Source organism: Triticum dicoccoides, chromosome 6B, assembly GCF_002162155.2.
Source record: "Triticum dicoccoides isolate Atlit2015 ecotype Zavitan chromosome 6B, WEW_v2.0, whole genome shotgun sequence".
Lineage (NCBI taxonomy): Eukaryota > Viridiplantae > Streptophyta > Magnoliopsida > Poales > Poaceae > Triticum > Triticum dicoccoides.
The window spans coordinates 512,948,069-512,971,333 of record NC_041391.1 but is presented as its reverse complement, the minus strand read 5'-3'; the positions used below and the strand labels follow the sequence as shown (position 1 = coordinate 512,971,333).

Below are 23,265 nucleotides of genomic sequence, written 5' to 3'. Positions count from 1 at the left end.
TGATATATGTTGCTTTGTGCTCACTACTAAATTATAAATCATTGTTGATTAAAAATGGCTTTGATATACCTTGGGATCCGGGTGGATCCATTACTTGAGCACTTTATGCCTAGCTTTATGGCTTTAAAGAAAGCGCTGCCAGGGAGACAACCCGGAAGTTTTAGAGAGTCATTTTATTCTAGTTGTGTGCTTTTATAAAGTTTTTTAAAAAAATAGAGGGGAAGCTAAAACTTCTAAAAAAAGTGGAAGTGAAAAAGACGAACACCGTTTAAGTGGGGGACGTCCTTGAACTTTGTTCATGCCCATGGAAACTTTGTGAATCTCGATTACAAAAACTTTTCAACATAAATGATTATCCCCTTGTACAAATCCATTGTATTATAAAAATAATGTGCCAAGATTTTCCTTTAGGATGATTAGATTGCTTGTTGGTATGTGCGGTGCAAAAATGGAAACTTTGGCTGTAGTGCGTGAATTTTCATTTTTTACTGGAATGTCAAAAGTTTCTGAAATTTTTACACAGTACTGCTATGCAAATTATTATTTTCCTAATGTTTCAGAATTTTTGGAGTTAGAAAAGTATGGTCAATGTCCAGATTGCTATAGACTGTCCTGTTTTGACAGATTCAGTTTTTGATGCACTGTTTTGCTTGTTTTGATGAAACTATCGATTGTATCGGTGGTATAAGCCATGGAGAAGTTATAATACAATAGCTATAATGCAAAAAAATGAATGGGTTTGCAATAGTACTTAAAGTAGTGATTTGCATTATTATACTAATGGATCTCACCGAGTTTTCTGTTAAGTTTTGTGTGGGTGAAGTGTTCAAAGATCGAGGAGGTCTTGATATGAGGAGAAGGAGGAGACACTACAAAAAATATACTTCAGTCATGATACGTGTTTGTCACAGTAGCTCACGTTTTCTGTCATGCATGTACATCCATGACGATTTTATGACAGAATCAAGATAGTCATACATGTGTTGTCGTAGAAGTGTTCCATGACAATACCAAAATTATCATCACGGAAGTGTCCACTTCCATGACAATAAATGGCTCGTCATGGAAGTGTTTTCGTCAAGGGTAACCGACACTTAGCATCCACTGTAAAGGTCGCCATTAAGCTATCGGGTTCCAGTTTGGATATGATAACCCGTTAACAGCCCTGACCAATGGGGATTTTCCACGTGTAAAATTCTCATTCGCCGGATGATCCATGTGTCAGCTCATCATTGGGACATTCATCCACTCATTGTACAGGAAGCACCTATGATACGTTGGCACGTGGCAAGGCCCAACAATGGCCCATTTATGTGAAAGAGGCTGACCCAGTCAAAATTAGCAGGCCGACCCATATAGGGCCTATTGGTGTTTGGTCCATTTAAGCCCACGACCCATATGAGATGTGCCAATTCGGCCTGTCAATGGCCCGTTAACTATTTGACTCCATTGCAGCCCATCGTCAGTTCAAGCCTATTAATGGCCGCTATATATTTGGGCTCAATATCGACCCCATGTGGTTTCGGCCTGTTAACGGCCCATTCAAGGGATGAGCCAATTTTTAGGATCTACGTCTTTCGGCCTTTTAGCGACCCATTTAAGTGTTGGGCCAATTTCTAGTCTGGTGTATCTTTCGGCCAGTTAACGGCCCATAAATGAGTTGGGCCATTTGCAGTTGGACCAGGGTTTTGGCCTCTTAACGGCCCATGCTCTTCATGACCAATACCAACCTAGTTTCGCTTTCGGCCTGCTAAAGGCCCATAACAAATTTGGGCCATATGCAGTCCGACCTGACTTTCGGGCTCTTAGCGGCCCATGCTCTTCATGCTCAAGTACGAGCCCGCTTTCACTTTTGGCCTGCTAAAGGCCCACAATATAGTTAGGCCATATATAGCTCGACCTTAGTATCGGTGTGTTAACAACCCATGAAATCAAATGGTCCCACTTATTGCTCGCTTCGATGTCGACCTGTTAATGACCTGGGAGGTAACATGGCCGAGCATTAACTGTTGGCTCGTTTCAATTATAGCAGCCCAATAGAGTTTCCGGCCTGGTTACGGCCCATTAACATAATGGGCCTAGTAGAGTTCGATCATGTCTGTAGGCCCAATTAGATAACGTCGATGTTGGCCCAGCTATAATTGGAGCCCATTACGACTAGCAATTATGGACAGGACAAAAACCGATCAATCAATGTCCTATGAGAATTTTGGCCCATGCGAGCACATTAGGGAAGTCCGTTAAGGGCAGTGGGCAGCTTCCTTTATTTGGGCACACAACTATTTGTGCTAGCTAATAATTTCACTGTTTTTTGCCTTCCTACCGACCAGTTAGTTGGAACACGAGGCGAGCTAAGCAAACGCACGGCATACAAGGAAAAAAGTTGCACATCCAGCATATATTACAGGAAATTACATCCACTGGGCAATCAAAGATTGATGCCAGTGCAAATAAATGAACAGAACTTAACGATCTACAACCTCACGATTTGCAACCTCAACATGGATGACGCTCATAAGCATGTGAGCAAGTTCTTCCTTCTTTGCTACACAGTCTCTGAAAACATTGATCAGTTGTTGTTGTGCAAGAATGTGCACCTCTGATTCCTCCACGATTTCCATGATTACTTTAGCCAGTAATTCGTTCACAAACATACATTTTACCGTTGGATTTGAGACAGAGGAAACTCAATAGATTCGTATGACGATTTTGGCAGGCTTGTATTATTGATAGTGGAGAGTGTCTCGACCACTGCATCATAACATAAATTAGGAGGGGAACCGAACAGATTAATCAAGAGTTATTGCCATATTACCCGACCTAGATTTATTGGAAAGAAACAATGGGGTTGCCTTGCCGTTTTTAGAGTTTGTCTTCTTATCTTCAACAGCCTGCACCAAATTAACACACCAGCATTTCTATCATTGGCCAGGCTAGATAATAGGAAAGCAACATTGACACAATGAACACTTAGGCAACCAGACCACACCAACCTACACCAAATTAACACGATATGGCACAGCTATCATCAGCAAGGTAAGGTAACAGGAAAGCAACATTAACACAATGAATGATTGGCAACCAGAACAACACTACAATTTAGTAATGTGCATGATATGAGATAGCACACTCATGCAACTCAGTATGCAAAACTACCATGCAGTTTTCCTTACAAAAATCAACGTCATCACCTTTAATTATACATTTTGCTACAAGTAAATTTAGATCAGATAAAGGTTGGATTCACGCTAATTAACAAAATACATGTTGATGTAAAAATTTAGTGATATACAACAGGTACTTACATCCGCATTGGAGCACAGAGAATTCCCCCAAGATACTTTTCGCGAACATGATCCCAATTTAGAAAGTCTTCTATATTTTAAGCTTATTTTCTAAAAGAGAGGTGGGTAAGAAACATGTAGAAAATATGATCTGAATGCTATAAAATTTCATATGTGAGGATACGCACACATTTTTTATAATGGAGTTGACATATTTTTGCTGGATTGGAGCGGACTAATTCTTTGGCCACCTGAATCTGCTTATTATCAGTAGCAATTGGTTTCTCTGTGCTGGAGAAGTATCTATGAACACTGGAGTTGGTTTACTGTCTCCTGGCGTTTCAATCTTTTGCAAAGAACTTGTTTGTAACCCTTCAGATTCTAAGATAGTCATCTTCCCCTTGCATGCCTTATATAGAAGAATGGTGCTTCAATTATAAAACATGCTACGACAGAGAGATGGAATAGGTACTGAAGAATAGAAAGGCATGACATATTGACATGTGTTCCCTCCATCCGGAGATAAATGGATGTGTCTAGGCATATTTTAGTTCTAGATACATCCATTTTTATCCATTTCTACGACATGTAATCCGGGCGGAGGGAGTATGATGTAAGAGCTAGGGATACGACAGGACAACAGAGTAAAAAACACTTTGAATGTAAAACTATACGATAAAGGAATACATAAAGAAAAACACTAGGAAACATATGCTTGTATGATTGGGAAACTAAGATGGCATTGCAACAGACCACTAGAACAGCACTTCAATGTAAAAAAATATGGTATGGTAGACAGATGAACTAATGAATAGACAGATGAACTGATGAATAACATGCATAAGATATTCAGAAGCATGATGTCCAAACTAACCAGATGGCATTGCGACAGAGTAGAATGACAGTACTTGAATTTGAAAATATGTTATCATGAATGGAATAGGTACTAAAAAATAGGAAGGCATGACATATCTACAAGCATGATCAGCAGGCTAAGCACATGGCATTGTAACAGAGTAGATGCACTCTAGGACATTATATGCAGGTTGTACCCATATCGCGGGCCAAGTTAGAGCAAGGACCTTGTGGGGTGAATAGGATCCATCATCTTTCTGCAAGTCTTCTGAAGAATTGCCTTTACATGTTCCATCATATTGGGTATCATTGACGTCAAGTTTGTTGGCCATTACATTGCTCCATGAGGTTCTTGTGGATATACGAGTGTGTGCAATTATATCTGACATGCATGGAAGACAACTAGTAGTTAGATTTATGTAATGAGTGCCTGTAGGAGACAACATAAATAGTAGGACTGGGCTTAACTAGCAAACAGGTCTTAAAAACTAAAGGAAGAACACAGATGAAAGCTACAGAATATGTATCATTTGTACTCGAGATTAACTAGATGGCACACAAAAGTATTAAAGAACAACATAGGTAATACTAGAAATGGCATAATCACCAGCCTGTGGGATAACATTGGCTGATGGGTGATAATTATGGAATAACGTTACCTAAAGAACAAGTCTCTTATCTGAACTATGGAACAACGTTAACGCCTGGACAAGACTCTTAAGAGATTAGCATGAATATACAGTGAAATGTGATAATCTATTTGATACGTCCATTTTGCATCATGCATTTATATCAATATTTATTGCGTTATGGGCTGTTATTTCACGTTATGTCATAATACTTATGGCTATTCTCTCTTATTTTACAAGGTTTACATGAAAGAGGGAGAATGCCGGCAGCTGGAATTCTGGGCTGGAAAAGGAGCAAATATTGAAGGACTATTCTGCGCAACTCCAAAAGTCCTGAAACCCCACGAAATACCTTAAAATAAATAAAGAAAAATCGTCACCAAAGATGAAGGCCAGGGGGCCCACACCCTGCTCACGAGGGTGGGGGGTGCCCCCCTGGGCGCGCCCCCTACCTCGTGGGCCCCCTAGTGGCTCTCCGACGTCCATCTTCTCCTATATGAAGTCTTTCGATGAGAAAAAAATAGGAGAGAACCTTTCGGGACAAGACTCCGCTGCCACGAGGCGGAACCTTGGCGGACCCAATCTAGGGCTCCGGCAGAGCTGTTCTGCCGGGGACACTTCCCTCCGGGAGGGGGAAATCATCACCATCGTCATCACCAACGCTCCTCTCATCGGGAGGGGGGCAATCTCCATCAACATCTTCACCAGCACCATCTCATCTCCAAACCCTAGTTCATCTCTTGTATCCAATTCTAGTCTCCAAGTCCGGGATTGGTGCTAGTAGGTTGCTAGTAGTGTTGATTACTCCTTGTAGTTGATGCTAGTTGGTTTATTTGGTGGAAGATCATATGTTCAGATCCTTTATGCATATTATTACCCCTCTGATTATGAACATGAATATGCTTTGTGAGTAATTACGTTTGTTCCTGAGGACAAGGGAGAAGTCTTGCTATTAGTAGTCATGTGAATTTGGTATTCGTTCGATATTTTGATAAGATGTATGTTGTCTAACCTCTAGTGGTGTTATGTGAACGTCGACTACATAACACTTCACCATTATTTGGGCCTAGAGGAAGGCATTGGGAAGTAATAAGTAGATGATGGGTTGCTAGAGTGATGAAGCTTAAACCCTAGTTTATGCGTTGCTTCGTAAGGGGCTGATTTGGATCCATATGTTTCAAGCTATGGTTAGGTTTACCTTAATACTTTTATTGTAGTTGCGGATGCTTGCAATAGAGGTTAATCATAAGTGAGATGCTTGTCCAAGTAAGGGCAGTACCCAAGCACCGGTCAAATTATCAAAGTACCGAACTCGAATCATATGAGCGTGATGAAAACTAGCTTGACGATATTCCCATGTGTCCTCGGGAGCGCTTTTCCTATTATAAGAGTTTGTCTAGGCTTGTCCTTTGCTACAAAAAGGATTGGGACACCTTGCTGCACTTTATTTACTTTAGTTACTTGTTGCTCGTTACAATTTATCTTATCACAAAACCATCTATTACCACTTATTTCAGTACTTGCAGAGAATAACTTGCTGAAAACCGCTTATCATTTCCTTCTGCTCCTCATTGGCTTCGACACTCTTACTTATCGAAAGGACTACGATAGATCCCCTATACTTGTGGGTCATCAGGACTCTTTTCTGGCGCCATTGCCGGGGAGTGAAGCGCCTTTGGTAGGTGGAATTTGGTAAGGAAAATTTTATTTAGTGTGCTGAAATTTTCTGTCACTTGTTACTATGGAAAGTAATTGTTTGAGGGGCTTGTTAGGGGTATCTTCACCCCGTCCAGTTGAGCCAAGAGTTGCTCCTCAACCTACTGAACCTACTGAACCTAGTGAAAATGAAACTCCTTTTCAGATTCCTTCGGGTATGATAGAAAAACTGCTAGCTAACACTTTTGCAGGAGATGGAACAAAGCATCCTGACGAACATCTACGCTATGTGGATGATATTTGTGGACTATTTAAGCTTGCGGGTATACCCGATGATGTTGTTAAGAAGAAGGCTTTCCCTTTATCTTTGGAGGGAGACGCATTGACATGGTATAGGCTATGTGATGATATGAGATCATGGAACTATAAAAGATTGAAATTGGAATTCCATCAAAAGTATTACCCTATGAATCTTGTTCATCGTGATCGCAATTATATATATAATTTTTGGCCTCGTGAAGGAGAAAGCATCTCTCAAGCTTGGGGGAGGCTTAAATCAATGTTATATTCATGCCCCAATCACGAGCTCGCAAAAGAAGTGATTATGCAAAGTTTTTATGCTCGGCTTTCTGGTAACAATCGCACCATGCTTGATAATTCTTGTGCTGGCTCTTTTATGATGAAGCCTATTGAATTTAGATGGAATTTATTGGATAGAATTAAACGCAACTCTGAAGATTGGGACCTCGACGAAGGTAAGGAGTCAGGTATGACACCTAAGTTTGATTGTGTTAAATCTTTTATGGATACCAATATTTTCCATAAGTTTAGTCCTAAATATGGACTTGACTCTGAGATAGTAGCTTCTTTCTGTGAATCTTTTGCTACTTATGTTGATCTCCCCAAGGAGAAGTGGTTTAAATATCATCCTCCCATAGAAGTAAAAGTAGCTGCACCTATTAAAGTTGAAGAAAAGATTGTCACTTATAATGATCCTATTGTTCCTACTTCTTATGCTGAGAAACCACCTTTCCCTGTTAGAATGAAGGATCATGCTAAAGCTTCAACTGTTGTTCGTAAAAGCAATACTAGGACTTATACACCTCCTGAGCAAGTCAAAGTAGAACCCAATATTGCTATTGTTAAAGATCTCTTGTCTGATAATATTGATGGGCATGTTATTCAATTCTTTGGTGAAATTGCTAGAATTGCTAAACCCTGTGATAGAGATAAACATAGACCTGTGGTAGGCATGCCCGTTATTTCTGTTAAAATAGGAGATCATTGTTATCATGGCTTATGTGATATGGGTGCTAGTGCTAGTGTTATACCCATTGACTGATACAAAGGAATTATGCATGAAATTGCACCGGCTGAGTTAGAAGAAATTGATGTCACAATTAAACCTGCCAATAGAGATACTATTTCACCAGTGGGGATTGTTAGAGATGTTGAAGTCTTGTGTGGGAAAACCAAATATCCCGCTGATTTTCTTGTTCTTGGTTCTCCACAAGATAGCTTTTGTCCCGTTATATTTGGTAGACCCTTCTTGAATACTGTTAATGCTACGATAGACTGCAAAAAGAATGTTGTTACTGTTGGTTTGGATGATATGGTTCATGAGTTTAATTTCTCTAAATTTAGTAAACAACATCGTGAGGAAGAATTGCCTAGTAAGGATGAAATTATTGGTCTTGCTTCTATTGTTGTACCTCCTAGTGATCCTTTAGAACACTATTTGCTAGACCATGAAAATGATATGTTCATGAATGAAAGAAGGAAAATAGATGTAGTATTCTTTAAACAGGAACCTATTCTGCAACACAATTCGCCTGTTGAAATCCTAGGGGATCCTCCTCCACCCAAGGGTGATCCCGTGTTTGAGCTTAAACCGTTGCCTAATAATCTTAAATATGCTTATCTTGATGAAAAGAAAATATATCATGTCATTATTAGTGCTAACCTTTCAGAGCATGAAGAAGAAAGATTATTGAAAACTCTGAAAAAGCACCGTGCCACTATTGGATATACTCTGGATGATCTTAAGGGCATCAGTCCCACTCTATGTCAACATAAAATAAATTTGGAAGCTGATGCCAAACCAGTTTGTGATCCTCAACGACGTTTGAACCCTAAAATGAAAGAAGTGGTAAGAAAGCTTCTGGAGGCAGGTATAATTTATCCCGTTGCTGATAGTCAGTGGGTAAGTCATGTCCATTGTGTCCCTAAGAAGGGAGGTATTACTGTTGTCCCTAATGACAAAGATGAATTGATTCCGCAAAGAATTATCACAGGTTATAGGATGGTAATTGATTTCTGCAAATTAAATAAGGCTACTAAGAAAGATCATTATCCCTTACCTTTTATTGATCAAATGTTAGAAAGATTATGCAAACATACACACTATTGCTTTCCAGATGGTTATTCCGTTTTTTCTCAAATACCTGTGTCGGCTAAGGATCAATCAAAGACTACTTTTACATGCCCTTTTGGTACTTTTGCTTATAGACGTATGCCTTTCGGTTTATGTAATGCACCTGCTACCTTTCAAAGATGCATGATGGCTATATTCTCTGACTTTTGTGAGAAAATTTGTGAGGTTTTCATGGATGACTTTTCCGTCTATGGTTCCTCTTTTGATGATTGCTTGAGCAATTTTGCTCGAGTTTTGCAGAGATGTGAAGAAACTAATCTTGTCTTGAATTGGGAAAAGTGCCACTTTATGGTTAATGAAGGTATTGTCTTGGGGCACAAAGTTTCTGAAAGAGGTATTGAAGTTGATAAAGCCAAGGTTGATGCTATTGAAAAGATGCCATGTCCCAAGGACATCAAAGGTATAAGAAGTTTCCTGGGTCGCGCCGGATTTTATAAGAGGTTCATTAAGGACTTCTCAAAAATCTCTCGGCCTCTGACTAATTTATTACAAAAAGATGTACCATTTGTCTTTGATGATGATTGCGTAAAAGCATTTGAAATACTTAAGAAAGCACTAGTCTCTGCACCTGTTGTTCAGCCACCTGATTGGAATTTACCCTTTGAAATTATGTGTGATGCTAGTGATTATATTGTAGGTGTTGTTCTAGGGCAAAGAGTCGATAAGAAATTAAATGTTATCCATTATGCTAGTAAGACTCTAGGCAATGCTCAAAGAAATTATGCTACTACCGAAAAGGAACTTTTAGCAGTTGTATTTGCTTGTGATAAATTCAGACCCTATATTGTTGATTCTAAAGTTACTATTCACACAGATCATGCTGCTATTAAATATCTTATGGAAAAGAAAGATGAAAAACCTAGACTTATTAGATGGGTTCTCCTGCTGCAAGAATTTGATTTACATATTGTTGATAGAAAAGGAGCTGAGAACCCCATTGCAGACAACTTTTCTAGGTTAGAGAATGTTCTTGACGACCCACTACCTATTGATGATAGCTTTCCTGATGAACAATTAAATGTCATAAGTACTTCTCATAGCACTCCATGATATGCTGATTATGCTAATTATATTATTGCCAAATTTATACCGCCTAGCTTCACATACCAACAAAAGAGAAAGTTTTTCTATGACTTGCGACATTACTTTTGGGATGACCCACATCTTTATAAAGAAGGAGTAGATGGTGTTATTAGACGTTGTGTACCTGAGCATGAACAGGAACAGATCCTATGCAAGTGTCACTCCAAGGCTTATGGAGGACACCACGCTGGAGATAGAACTGCACATAAGGTATTGCAATCCGGTTTTTATTGGCCTACTCTCTTCAAGGATGCCCGTAAGTTTGTTTTGTCTTGTGATGAATGTCAAAGAATTAGTAATATTAGTAGACGTCAAGAAATGCCTATGAATTATTCACTTGTTATTGAACCATTTGATGTTTGGGGCTTTGATTATATGGGACCTTTTCCTGCCTCTAATGGATATACTCATATTTTAGTTGCTGTTGATTATGTTACTAAGTGGGTAGAAGCTATTCCAACTAGTAGTGCTGATCATAACACTTCTATTAAAATGCTTAAGGAAGTTATTTTTCCGAGGTTTGGAGTCCCTAGATATTTAATGACTAATGGTGGTTCACACTTTATTCATGGTGCTTTCCGTAAGATGCTTGCTAAATACGACGTTAATCATAGAATTGCATCTCCATATCACCCTCAGTCTAGTGGTCAGGTAGAATTGAGCAATAGAGAGCTCAAATTAATTTTGCAAAAGACTGTCAATAGGTCTAGAAAGAATTGGTCCAAGAAACTGAATGACGCATTATGGGCCTATAGAACTGCATACAAAAATCCTATGGGTATGCCTCCGTATAAAATGGTTTATGGAAAAGCTTGTCACTTACCTCTCGAACTAGAACATAAGGCATACTGGGCTGTTAAAGAGCTCAACTATGATTTCAAACTTGCCAGTGAGAAGAGGTTATTTTATATTAGCTCACTTGATGAATGGAGAACCCAAGCTTATGAAAATGCCAAGTTGTTTAAAGAAAAGGTTAAAAGATGGCATGACAAAAGAATACAAAAGCGTGAGCTTAATGTAGGTGATTATGTATTGCTATACAACTCTCGTTTAAGATTTTTTGCAGGAAAACTTCTCTCCGAGTGGGAAGGTCCTTACGTTATCGAGGAGGTCTATTGTTCCGGTGCCATAAAAATCAACAACTTCGCAGGCACAAATCCGAAGGTGTAAACGGTCAAAGGATCAAACACTATATCTCAGGTAATCCTATAAATGTTGAAACTAATATTATTGAATCGTAACCCTGGAGGAGTACATATGGGACACTTTCCAGAATGTTCCAAACTCCGAAAAGGAATAGGTATGTGGTACGGTAAGTAAACCGACTCCAAAACAATTTTTTTAGGCAATATTTCTCCATTTTGGAATATTTAGAAAAATAGAAAAATAAGTAGCAGTCCAGGGAGGACACGAGGCCTCCACGAGGGTGGAGGGCGCGCCCTACCCCCTGGGCGCCCCCCTACCTCGTGAGCACCTTGTGTGCCCTCCGGACTCCGTTTTCCTTGCACGATACGTATTTTGGTCGGTAAAAATTCATTATATATACTCCCGAAGGTCTTGACTCTCGTATCATGCAAATCTCCCCTGTTCTTGTTTCGAGCTGTTTTTCTGACAGGTCTACAAGTGCTTCCAAGGACAAGTTCTTCGAGAAGGTGATCAACCCTTACCTCGCGGAGGTGCTGCGACACCCTCAAACCATTGAGATGCGTGATGGGTTGCTGCACATCCGCGATGTTGAGGGACCAAAGGGAACCGGAAGCGTGGAGTTGAGGCTCGAAGCAATGGAGCAACAAGTTTTCAAGTGCCAGGGGATGGTGGAGCGTGGAATCAACGCTACCCACAAGATGCTCGCGGAGTTCACCAACAACTATGAGCCGGATGCCAAAAATACCGAGGAAGCCATCTTCAAGCTACATGAGAAGATCGAGCACCTTCAAGCCCAAATCTATGATCTGCAAAACCAAAACTATGAGTATGAAGATAGATTCAAAAGGATGAGTTTGGCTGCAGATTTGAGGATCCCGGAGACTCGATCATCCTTCTATGATGGTGAGCCTGGAAGGTGGACGACAAGCTTGCATCATCATCAACACCTCCACCGCCAACAACAAAGAAGGAGGCATAATCACATGGGTATGTGAAAGTGCAACTATCCCTAGGTGGTTTTGGTAATTCATAACAACATATAGCTCATTGAGCTAATGCTATTCCAAGACTATTATTTCAGGAAAGCTCAATGAATGGCATGGCATGGATGATGAAAGTGGATCCCTCAAAATACTAATGACAAAGGATTGGCTCAAGCTCAAAAGCTCAAGACTCTTCATTTTACATTTTAGTGATCCAAGAGTTTATAGGAAAAGCCAATACTATCAAGGAGGGATGAGGTGTTGCTTAATGAGCCTCTTGCTTCATGTGCTTGGTGATATGCTCCAAAAACCCTCAACTACTTTCTCACATCCACAAATGACCTAAACCTAAAGCCAAAATCGGTCACACCGATTCTTTCTATCCGGCGCCACCGAGTTCTAATGTCATAGCCACTGCCACAAACCCTAGGCAAATCGTTCCTACCGATAGGGATCTCGGTCTCACTGAGATGGGTTTGTAATCTCTCTATTTCCCTTCGTAACGTTTTGGTCTAACCGAAGTGAGCGATCGGTCCCAACAAGATTGCAATGTAAACTCTCTGTTTCCCTTTTGTAACATTTCAGTCTCACCGAAAAGAGCAAATCGGTCCCACCGAGTTTACTTGACCAACTCTCTGGAAAGCTTATTACCAAAATCGGTCTCACCGAGTTTGTGTGCTCGGTCTTACCGAGATTACGTTATGCCCTAACCCTAACCAAATGGGTCTTACCGAGTTGCATGTCAGTCCCACCGAAAATCCTAACGGTCACTAGGTTTACTAAATCGGTCCGACCGAGTCTGTTGAATCGGTCCCACCGAGTTTGGTAAATTGTGTGTAACGGTTAGATTTTGTGTGGAGGCTATATATACCCCTCCACATCCTCTTCATTCATGGAGAGAGCCATCAGAACAAACCTACACTTCCAACTTACCATTTCTGAGAGAGAACCACCTACTCATGTGTTGAGGCCAAGATATTCCATTCCTACCATATGAATCTTGATCTCTAGCCTTCCCCGAGTTGCTTTCCACTCAAATCTTCTTTCCACCAGATCCAAATCCTATGAGAGAGAGTTGAGTGTTGGGGAGACTATCATTTGAAGCACAAGAGCAAGGAGTTCATCATCAACGCACCATTTGTTACTTCTTGGAGAGTGGTGTCTCCTAGATTGGCTAGGTGTCACTTGGGAGCCTCCAACAAGATTGTGGAGTTGAACCAAGGAGTTTGTAAGGGCAAGGAGATCGCCTACTTCGTGAAGATCTACCGCTAGTGAGGCAAGTCCTTCGTGGGCGACGACCATGGTGGGATAGACAAGGTCGCTTCTTCATGGACCCTTCATGGGTGGAGCCCTCCATGGACTTGCGCAACCGTTACCCTTCGTGGGTTGAAGTCTCCATCAACGTGGATGTACGATAGCACCACCTATCGGAACCACGCCAAAAACATCCGTGTCTCCAATTGCGTTTGAATCCTCCAAACCCTTCCCTTTACTTTCTTGCAAGTTGCATGCTTTAATTTCCGCTGCCTATATACTCTTTGCATGCTTGCTTGAATTGTGTGATGATTTCTTGACTTGTCCCAAGATAGCTAAAATCTGCCAAACTCAAAAATTGGGAAAAGGTTAAGTTTTTAATTGGTCAAGTAGTCTAATCACCCCCCCTCTAGACATACTTCAAGGTCCTACAAGTGGTATCAGAGCTTTGGTCTCCATTTGCTTTGATTTCCATATCTTTTGGTGGTCATAGCCTTGGTTTCACAACCTAGGAGAGTATGGCATCTAGCGAGGGAAATTATCACCGTAGAGGTCCTTACTTTGATGGTACTAATTTTGCTAGTTGGAAGCATAAGATGAAAATGCATATTCTCGAACATAACCCCGCCGTTTGGGCAATTATTTGTATTGGCTTGCAAGGTGAATTCTTTGATGGGAGAGAGCCGAACCGTGAAGCTAATGCGGAAGAATTGAAGATGCTGCAATACAATGCTCAAGCTTGTGATATCATCTTCAACGGATTGTGCCCCAAAGAATTCAACAAAATCAGCCGTCTTGAGAATGCAAAGGAAATTTGGGATACTTTGATTAATATGCATGAAGGTACCGACTCCGTCAAGGAATCCAAGTTGGATGTGCTCCAAAGTCAGCTTGACAAGTTCAAAATGAAGGATGGTGAAGGTGTCACTGAAATGTACTCTAGGCTTGCACTTATCACAAATGAGATTGCCAGCTTAGGGAGTGAAGAGATGACCGACAGATTCATCATCAAGAAGATCCTAAGAGCATTGGATGGAAAGTATGATACCATGTGCACATTGATCCAAATGATGCCAAACTACAAAGATCTCAAGCCAACGGAAGTCATGGGAAGAATAGTCGCTCATGAGATGTCACTCAAGGATAAGGAGGAACTTCACAACAAGTCAAGTGGTTCTTACAAAGCCTCAAGTGAAGCCCCCACATCATCAAGTGAGAAACAAAACTTCAATGAAGAATTGAGCTTAATGGTGAAGAACTTCAACAAATTCTACAAGAGTAGAAGCAAGGAAAGAAGCTCCAAGTCAAGGTCTTACAATGACAAAAGATCTTCTAGTTGAGAGCGAAATTGCTACAATTGTGGGAGACCCGGACACTATTCCAATGAGTGTACGGCACCCTACAAAAGAAGAGAAGATTCTCCAAAAAGAAGAAGCAAAAGAGAAGAATCACCACCAAGAGAAAGGAGGAGTAGAGGTGATCGTTATGAACGAAGACCCTCATGGAGAAGAAAGGATTCGGAAAGGAAGGACAAGTCATCAAGGAGCTACACAAAGCGAAGACATCAAGCACATGTTGGTGAATGGGTATCCGACTCCGACTCCGACAATCACTCCGAGAGAAGCTATCACTCTGACTCCGAATATACTCAAGATGAAGGTGTTGCCGGTCTAGCACTTGTGTCAACCAACTCCTACGACATATTTGATTCACCAAATGAAGGAATTGGAAGATGCTTCATGGCCAAAGGTCCAAAGGTAACACATCCCGAGTATGTTGATTTCAATAGTGATGAAGATGACTTACTTGTGGATGATGATTTACTTGTTGGCAACTCTAGTGATGAATACTATGATGAAACGTCAATTAATCATGTTAATCAAGATAAAACGAATGACAATGATAAGGAGAAGATTGAGATTCTAAGTAAAGAACTAAACACTCTTAAGTTAGCTCATGAAACTATCTTCGAAGATCATCGAGAACTTTTAAGGGCTCATGAGAAGTTACGCTTTGAAAAGCTCAATCTTGAGCAAGAGCATGAGTTCTTAAAAGCAATTAATGATGATCTACGTAAGAAAAGTTCTTCTTACATTGCCAAGCGTTTACTCTTATCTACTTACATGCCTCAAGTCAAGTCTAGTAACAAGTACAAGAAAGATCCTTCCTCTAGTAGTAACAATAATAATGTCAAATCCAATATTGTTGCTTCTAGTAGTTCTCTTGATTCCACTAATGAGTCTCTTAGCCAAGTTACACTTGAGCAAGAAAATAGCTTATTGAAGGGAATTATAGAGAAAGGTGTTTACAAGAGCCTTGCCGGGAGTAAGCAATTCGAGGAAATTGTACACAAGCAAGGAAGGCACCGGAAGAATCAAGGTGTTGGTTTTGAACGAAAGTTCAATGCCAATGGAGTTGAGTGGGAAGAAGATCAATACCCCAAGATGAAGTTTGTTCCTCAACAAGAGAAGTATGACCCTACTTCCTTCAAAGGAACACAAGCACAAGATGATCTTCCACCACAAGACCACAAGAACAAAGGCAAGGACAAGCTTCAAGAAGAGATTGATGCATTTGAAGAAGCACCTAAGGCATCGGTCAAGTGGGTTCCCAAGACTACGTCAAGTTCTACTTCATCAAGTACAACTACAACTCCAAGTATTCCCATCAAGATGATGTGGATCCCGAAGAAGAAGAACTAGAGAGTTCTTGAGGGTGACTCCGCCAACATTCTTCACTCATATCTTTTTGGCAACGACAAGTGCAATCAACTTTCACATCATGCACTAGTTCAAGGAGTCACAAACCCTCATGTTTGTAAGGCAAGGGACAAGGTAACCTAATGATTTCATGGACATCATCTTGTGTATGCTTCACTCTATGTCTATGGATATTCTTGTTTGTTCCTTGTGGGACTAACCCATGTAGGTAAGTTGAAAGTGTAACTCACTCCAAAGGATTGCTCCAAATGATCTACATCAACATTGAGCATCCACATCTTCAACACCTACATGAAGTCATCATCGACAAAACCCAAGGTTAGTTCATCCCTCTAAAAGGGGATCTCACATCTAGGGGAGCTTAACTCTAAGAATTGAGTCAAAGCAACTCTAATGGTGTGAACACATCAACGCATTATGTAAAAGTGGTAACCCCACTTGAGCTTAAACGATGAGTATGACCTATGATCAAATGTTTTCATTTGACTCCTAAGTCAATATACTCATATATAGATGACCTAGTCATCGCCAATTGTTTGATAGATGCTAGAATTGGTTGTGCATGTTTTGCCACATATTTCATTTGCCATCTTATTGTGTGAGCATGTTGGTGCATATTTTACTCATTCAAGAACATCCACTTGTTGTTTTGAGTGATTGGCTTCCTTCTCTTTTTGCCAAGTGGATGGACAAGAATGCCTAAGAACCTTCTCTAGCTATCTATGCTTTTCTCGTCTCAAACTCTATTCATGCTACATCACAAAATTTGATCAAGTCAGATTCGAACCACTCTGTGTGAGGAGCACTTGGAGTCCCTGATTCGTCATAGACTTAAACTTCCAAAACTTCTTTGTGATTCTCGGTCTGACTGATTCCTCCATTTCGGCCCTACCAAGATCACTAAGTCGATCTAGGTTTTCAATCTTGGTGCAACCGATTTGAACTTTTCGGTCACACCGAGTTGCTGTAACTGTACACAGTTATGCATCTCGGTGCCACCGAGTTATTCCACTCGGTCACACCGACAGGGTCGGGCTATATATACTCATGGGCAAAAATTTGGAAATTTCTCCGAACCTCTTCGCCCGCGCAATAGCTCGCTCTGCCATCAGGGTCTCCAGATCGTCTCCTCGTCGCCAGCCGCCTCCTGTCGCTGGTCTCCGCCGCCGTCAATGGAATTCACCCCCGCCATTGCCGCCGTAGCGAGTTCATCGCCAAGCTAGGGTATGGACTCGATCACAGTGCTATCCTTGTCCGATTCCTAGCACATTGTGTTCTTAATGATTCTTGCCACGATTGAAACACTCCTATCTAGTCAATGCAATCCTTAGATTAGATGGGATTCAAAAATTTAGGGTTAGGTTTCCACCGAAACCATCTCGGACCCACCGAGTTGAAAAACTCGGTCCCACCGATTTGGCTAACGCCATTGCACTAGTAACTCTCGGTCTGACCGAGAATTGCTAATCGGTGAGACCGATTTTAGGACTTTGTGAAACCCTAGCAGTCTCGGTGCCACCGAACTGTGACTCGGTCCAACCGAGTTCATCAGTTTAGGTTCCAAAACTGCTTCGGTATCACCGAGTTTGAAACTTTGTTGATCCGAAATGCTTTCTGTGGAAAACTAAAACTGAATTTTTGAATCATTCTTTTGCAAAAATCTCTGCATTTTGTGATGCTCATCCACTCTATCTCATCTATAACTCTTCACAGGGTCAGCAGTCAGTGATTTGCAGCATGTCAGACCAAAGTGATAGTCAGAACAGGTCAGAAGAGCACAATCACATGAGTGAGGGAACTAGTCCCTCTAGCACTTCAGATGAAGGCAGCAGGAGCACCCCAAGCAATTTGCCTAAAGCTGCCACCAGGACAAGGAAGAAGAGAACCTCAGATTCTGAGGATGAGGATTATAGAGCAGAAAAGGATGAGGCTACCTCCAAGAAGGTAGTGCTCAAAAAGGAGTATGCCTCGGCAAAGAACACTAAACCTGGACTCAATAGGAACGTTCCTGCCAAGAGGACACCTATGCTGAAGGTCAGAGGATCTACTCAAGTGCCTGAAAAGACTGAACCCAAAGAGGCACCTGCAAAGAGAGTCACAACTTCCAAACCCAAGAAAGTTCCCACTGGAGAAACTATGAAGTTTACCATTGAATCAGAAGATGAAGCTGCTGCTCAGGATAAGAAGAAGAAGAGAGCCAGAACCACTACTGCCCAGGTTCTTGGAAATCCCTCAATGAGGAGAGACTCTGAAGAGGAAGAAGAGGTTGCTACACCAGCACCCAAGGCACAAAAGCTTATTGGTGATGCTATTAAGTCAGGGGCTGCAACATCAAAGCCCAAGGAAGCACCCAAAGCTGCCCCCAAGCCCAAGCTTGCACCAAAGAGGAATACCAGGAGTATTTCAGCTGCTGAAAAGAACAAGGCCCCAGTGCCTGAAGTTGCTGATGAGGAAGATGAAGAAGGACAAGTCCTGAGGAAGCTCAAGCCCAAGATACCAGACCATAATGATGCCCATCCTGTGGCTGAGGACATGAACATCAGAAGAGACTCAGGGTTGAGGCTATGGAGGATGACAGATCCATATGCCACAAGGAGAAGGACTGATGTTGACTACAGGTTCCACACAAAGGAACAGCAGGATTTCTATGAGACAATCTTGTTGGACAAGAAGCCCATAGTGTGTGATATGAGGTGGGTCGACTGGACCTACATGAAAGAAAATGAAGAACACTATCCTGGAGTGCAAGACAGTTTTGTTGCTTGTGGAGTTGCAGATTTGGTTGGGCAAAAGCTCACCAACTGGAATGATGAACTCATTATGCAATTCTACTCCACGGCACACTTCTATCCAGATGGGAGGATAGTTTGGATGTCTGAAGGTACAAGGTACCAGTCAACCATTGAGGAATGGGAAAAACTGATCAATGCCCCAAAGGAGAGTGAATATTACTTGGATGTCTATGCCAAGAAGAAGATGGACCACAATTCCATGGCACACATGTACAAGGAGATCCTAGACAAAGCTATTTAGACACATAAGTTTGGGTCAGTCCACTTTCTTCTGTCAGGGCTGCCAACAATCAACTGGATCCTAAGGCACACTCTGTTGCCCAAGTCTGGTGACCACAACATGATTAGAGGTCATGCAATCAACATGTTGCATTTGTTTGATGTGCCACAGAAATTCAAGGTCATGAGCCTTATGGTTGAGACCATTAAGAGGACTGCAGCAGACCAGAAGAGAAGTTGTGGATATGCCCCTCAGATTCAGGAGTTGATTAACTCAAAGATGGGCACAGGAAAATATCTATTGGATAAGGAACATTTTGTTCTCTATCCAGACTTTGAGGACAATCAGGTTGTCATGAATGAGAATGAACCATCATCAGTACAAGCTCAAGAGAAGGAGAAGACAAGGAAAGAGAAGGCTACCAAGATGCCAACTCAAGAGGAGGCATCTGAGTACTTTTTGAAGAACAAGCAGGAGCAGCTTGGTTACTTGATAGCATCAACACTGAGGATTGAGAAGGGATTGGCCACCCTCACTCAAAATCATGAGATCTTGGAAAGAATCATGGAACAAAAATTCTATGATCTAGATGTCAAAGTAACTGAGATTCAGTCAGTTGTGGAGCAGCTACAGGATGACATGCAGGAGAGGAAGGGCAAGACTACCACTAATGTATTTGCCAGAGTGCCTAGAGCTCAGAGGTCAGCTGCAGTGCCTGTGACAGACACCAGAGCCACATCATCTGCACCAGCTACAGCTCCTACAACTCCAGTGCAACCAGCTCCAGCACCAACTCCTCCAGCTCCATCCACTTCAACTGAAGCCTTCGTCCAAGGAGCCATCTCTACACCACCACCTGAAGATCAAGCCTGAGAGTCGATCTAGCACTATGCATTTTCTATGAACTTTTTGGTAACTTGTTGCCAAAGGGGGAGAAAAATGTATAGATCATAGGCTTCGAGAGAGAGAGAGAGTGTGTTGCTTTTGTTCTCTCTTGCTTTGGTGGTTAAACTTTGTTTGCTTTTGAATGCTTGAGATACTATGCTGTTTTTGTGAGACATTGATGATCATGTGTTTGATCATAAGCTACACTTATGCATGTTTGATGATATTATCTTACCTATCCATATGTGATCATTCACTTTGCTTGGTGATGAGTGCATGTATTCAATCTTTATCAATTTGAGCGCTCCACCAAGATGTATGTGACATGGAAGAGTAACCCATGAGCCTAATTCCTTGTGCATTTGCAGTCCAAAGCAAATCCTAAACTATGCACAAATTTAGGGCCAGCTCTTACTTATCACATACTTCTCAAAGCGACGATGTTTTTCAATCTTATTATCATTTGTCGAAGCTTTGATCTATATGTTGTCATCAATTACCAAAAAGGGGCAGATTGAAAGTGCAACTATCCCTAGGTGGTTTTGGTAATTCATAACAACATATAGCTCATTGAGCTAATGCTATTCCAAGACTATTATTTCAGGAAAGCTCAATGAATGGCATGGCATGGATGATGAAAGTGGATCCCTCAAAATACTAATGACAAAGGATTGGCTCAAGCTCAAAAGCTCAAGACTCTTCATTTTACATTTTAGTGATCCAAGATCACATTGAGTCTATAGGAAAAGCCAATACTATCAAGGAGGGATGAGGTGTTTCTTAATGAGCCTCTTGCTTCATGTGCTTGGTGATATGCTCCAAAAACCCTCAACTACTTTCTCACATCCACAAATGACCAAAACCTAAAGCCAAAATCGGTCACACCGATTCTTTCTATCCGGCGCCACCGAGTTCTAATGTCATAGCCACTGCCACAAACCCTAGGCAAATCGGTCCTACTCATAGGGATCTCGGTCTCACCGAGATGGATTTGTAATCTCTCTATTTCCCTTCGTAACGTTTCGGTCTAACCGAAGTGAGCGATCGATCCCACCGAGATTGCAATGTAAACTCTCTGTTTCCCTTTTGTAACATTTCAGTCTCACCGAAAAGAGCAAATCGGTCCCACCGAGTTTACCTGACCAACTCTCTGGAAAGCTTATTACCAAAATCGGTCTCACCGAGTTTGTGTGATCGGTCTTACCGAGATTAGGTTATGCCCTAACCCTAACCAAATCGGTCTTACCGAGTTGCATGTCGGTCCCACCGAAAATCCTAACGGTCACTAGGTTTACTAAATCGGTCCGACCGAGTCTGTTGAATCGGTCCCACCGAGTTTGGTAAATTGTGTGTAACGGTTAGATTTTGTGTGGAGGCTATATATACCCCTCCACCTCCTCTTCATTCATGGAGAGAGCCATCAGAACAAACCTACACTTCCAACTTACCATTTCTGAGAGAGAACCACCTACTCATGTGTTGAGGCCAAGATATTCCATTCCTACCATATGAATCTTGATCTCTAGCCTTCCCCGAGTTGCTTTCCACTCAAATCTTCTTTCCACCAGATCCAAATCCTATGAGAGAGAGTTGAGTGTTGGGGAGACTATCATTTGAAGCACAAGAGCAAGGAGTTCATCATCAATGCACCATTTGTTACTTCTTGAAGAGTGGTGTCTCCTAGATTGGCTAGGTGTCACTTGGGAGCCTCCGACAAGATTGTGGAGTTGAACCAAGGAGTTTGTAAGGGCAAGGAGATCGCCTACTTCGTGAAGATCTACCGCTAGTGAGGCAAGTCCTTCGTGGGCGACGACCATGGTGGGTTAGACAAGGTTGCTTCTTCATGGACCCTTCATGGGTGGAGCCCTCCATGGACTCGCATAACCGTTACCCTTCGTGGGTTGAAGTCTCCATCAACGTGGATGTACGATAGCACCACCTATCGGAACCACGCCAAAAACATCCGTGTCTCCAATTGCGTTTGAATCCTCCAAACCCTTCCCTTTACTTTCTTGCAAGTTGCATGCTTTAATTTCCGCTGCCTATATACTCTTTGCATATTTGCTTGAATTGTGTGATGATTGCTTGACTTGTCCCAAGATAGCTAAAATCTGCCAAACTCTAAAATTGGGAAAAGGTTAAGTTTTTAATTGGTCAAGTAGTCTAATCACCCCCCCCCCCTCTAGACATACTTCAAGGTCCTACAGTATGGGCACTCCCCTTGGCAACTTCCAAGCTTGGGGGAGGTGCCCTGGTATCGTATCACCATCACAACTCCTATCTTTACCGTTTTTCTTAGGTCGGTCCTATTAGTAGTATCTTGATTTAGTAAAATAAAGTCATGGCATGATCTAGTTTTGAGTTTTACTTTATGATCCTTCTTTGTAATTGAGTCCGTGAGCTATATAATAAAGATTAGTGTTGAGTCAAGGGCTTGAGTATTTTTCCATCATCTTGGGTGATTAGAAGAAAAAGAATAAAAAGAATCGAAGAGTTCATATTGATCTTAGTGAACGTAATGACTCCACATAGAAAGAGTATGATGATTAAAAGTTGTTGGGAGTTGGTAAATATAGCTTTGGTCATCGTTGCAATTAATAGGAAGTAATAAGGAAGGAGAGGTTTCACATATAGATATATTATCATTGACATCTTTTATGATTGGGAGCACTCATTAAAATATGACATGCTAAAGAGTTGAGGTTGGACAAGGAAGACAACATAATGAGTTATGTTTTCTTATATCTGAGATAAAGTATGTTGTCATGGATCCTCTACCGTGTTGAGCTTGCCTTTCCCCCTCATGCTAGCCAAATTCTCAGCACCAAGTAGAAATACTACTTGTGCTTCCAAATACCCTTAAACCAGTTTTGCCATGAGAGTCCACCCTATCTACCTATGGATTGAGTAAGATCCTTCAAGTAAGTTGTCATCGGTGCAAGCAATAAAAAGTTGCTCTTTAAATATGCATGACTTATTAGTGTAGAGAAATAAGCTTTGTATGAACTTGTTGTGGACGCAATAAAAGCGACGGACTGCATAATAAAGGTTCACATACAAGGGGCAATATAAAGTGACGTTCTTTTGCATTAAGATTTTGTGCATCAACCCTAAATGCGCATGACAACCTCTGCTTCCCACTGCGAAGGGCCTATCTTTTATTATTATTCTTTACCCTATGCAAGATTCACGGTGATCTTCACCTTATCCTTTTTATTTTATCTTTTGGCAAGCTCAGCATGTTGGAAAGAACATGATATATATATATATATATATATATATATATATATATATATATATATATATATATATATATATATATAT

General features: G+C 41.2%; 1 pseudogene; it reads left to right on the top strand.

The window, feature by feature from the left end:
• LOC119321233 overlaps nucleotides 1-23,265 on the top strand; it is a 184,334-nt pseudogene that overhangs the window by 44,418 nt on the left and 116,651 nt on the right.